General features: G+C 35.8%; 1 pseudogene; it reads left to right on the plus strand.

Annotated features, from left to right (window-relative positions):
• Positions 1 to 1073: 1073 nt before the first annotated feature.
• LOC133799772 (ureide permease 1-like) lies at positions 1074 to 2117 on the plus strand (annotated as a pseudogene).
• Positions 2118 to 2350: the final 233 nt, after the last annotated feature.

Consider the following 2350-nt stretch of genomic DNA (forward strand, 5'->3'; position numbering starts at 1 on the left):
GGAAGTGCAGGAAAACGGTCTCCGTAGAAGGTTAAAGCTCTGGTTTTTAGGGTTTTCTGCAAAGATAATGGCGTGCGTAAAAAGAAAGAAGAGGCTCCGACGGTCTTATATAAGTTTGTCTCTGATATTAAAAAAGTGTAATCATTAGTTTTCCTTTTTCAAAGTATGGGGAAATGGGATGGCCGTCGAAATTGTTTCTGGGGAACTGAAAAGGCATGATTAGACAGAAGTGGGTTGCTTTTTTCGAGAGTACACGAAGGGTTCTGACACGTCAGTAGGGGTTACCGAAGAGTCGTTCGTTCAAAGTTTATTTACTGTTCGTAGTAAATAAACTTTGGGGGCAAAATGTTATACAATAAATTAGCATTGGTGACGTGGCAAATAATCGCTGGACACGTGGCTGATACCTGGAAGGGTCTGCTAGAGTATCGACCAGGAGACACAGTAGAAGCAGGGTAAGCCTGTCTTACCCGCGACCAGTCTGGTCGGTACTTCCGCGTACAAGGCAACATTTATGGGAAGATCTTTATGAATCCCGAATTTATCTCATACAATCTTTTGGATATCCGATTATTCAGGGAAGAATATCTGTAACAATCTCTTGTAACCCTCCTTGAGCCTATAAATAGCAAGAGATAGCTCAAAGGAAGGGACCTCTCTTGCTTTTTAGTCATTCAAAACTATAGTAATTTTCCAAGTAAACTTGTATTGTTCTTTAGAGGTTAGTGAAACTCATTGAACCCAGGTTCTTTGATCACCCTTCTGATTCTTATATCAATATCATTCTAAGTGAACGTAGGTCATTACCAGATCCTGGGGCCGAACCACTATAAATTACTGTGTTTTCTTTACTTTTGTCATTGTGTTCTTCTCTATACATTCGTCCACATCAATCACGCTTTGACTCCGTGTTAGTTGGCCAAATCTTGGGTCAACACAAATATTCAACACTTGCATATATTTAGATAAAGTTTAGTTCATTCATTCTCTATTCTCTTTGATGAATGTGGTGGTATTTGGAGAGACCAGTGATAAGGAACACAGCATAATGAAAATTTCATCTGTTTGCCATAATGGAGTTGTATTGTATTGTATGTATTTGGTTTCGATTCATGTTAGGGTGATTGGTGCAGGATGATTGACCTTCTATGATGTTTGCAATGGCAGGAGGGGTGGTACTTAGCCTTGGAAATCTCTCAATTCAGTATGCTTGGGCTTTTGTTGGCTTATCAGTCATAGAAGTGATCACTGCAAGCATAACAATTGTTATAGGTCCTTTCTTTCATTCTCTCTCTCTCTCTGACCATTTCTAAATGTTGATGTTTGTCTGTGTTGCTCTTATAGATACTGGATTTTTTGCTTCTGTTGCGATCTTTAATGGTGATAGGAACAACCTCGAATTACTTTTTAGACAATAAAATTAATAGAGTCGAGATCCTTTTCCCTGGCGTTGGCTGCTTCTTGGTTGCAGTTTGCCTTGTTTCTACTATCCACTCATCTAATGCAGCTGATAATAAAGAAAAGCTTGAAGGTTTTTCATCTAAAGAGGGGTATGTTTCATTCCTTAAATGTTAAGGTTATCAAAGAATTATCTTGTTTTTATTCATTTTTAAAAATAAAATCATCGAGCTTGTTGAGTGATGCAATTTTTACTTAATTGTTTTGTTTGATGGTGCACTTAAGGATAATGAGAATGAGCAGAAAAATAGTTGTACCATTATAGATGGCACTGTAAAAGACAATAATGTTTAGTATGGAAAATGAATTAAAATTCTCACATTTAGATGAAAAGTGATAATCTTGTGTTGTAAAAATACTACACAACAATATTTGGACGTTCATCACCTGACATTCAAATCCAAACATCTCAGATTCTCTATCACATTTAATAATTATAACTCTTGCTACATGTGTTTGGGAAAAGCACTCTCATTGGACTATCCATATGTTTCTTTGCTGGTGTTTGCTTTTCTCTATTCTCACCAGCATTCAACTTGGCAACAAATGATCAATGGCATACATTGAAAGATGGGGTTCCTCACTTGGTTGTCTACACTGCATTATTTTACTTCTCAGTATCTTGTTTTGTCCTTGCTATAATCCTCACATCACATTAGTTTACTACCCTGTGTTGGACTTACCGAAATCATCATTCAAGGCTTATATGTTGAATATTTAAGACTTCTTGAATACTTTAAGAACATTTTGTTGTTGATGACAGTGTTAAATGTTTTAAACTAATTTGTGGATTGTTAATATAATGTTGAATGTTTTAAACTAATTTGTAGATTGTTAATATAATCTTGAATGTGTTTACTATTTGTTATTTGAAAATCAAGTTTATTTGATA

The sequence above is a fragment of the Humulus lupulus genome, chromosome 9, assembly GCF_963169125.1.
Source record: "Humulus lupulus chromosome 9, drHumLupu1.1, whole genome shotgun sequence".
NCBI classification, from domain to species: Eukaryota; Viridiplantae; Streptophyta; class Magnoliopsida; order Rosales; family Cannabaceae; genus Humulus; species Humulus lupulus.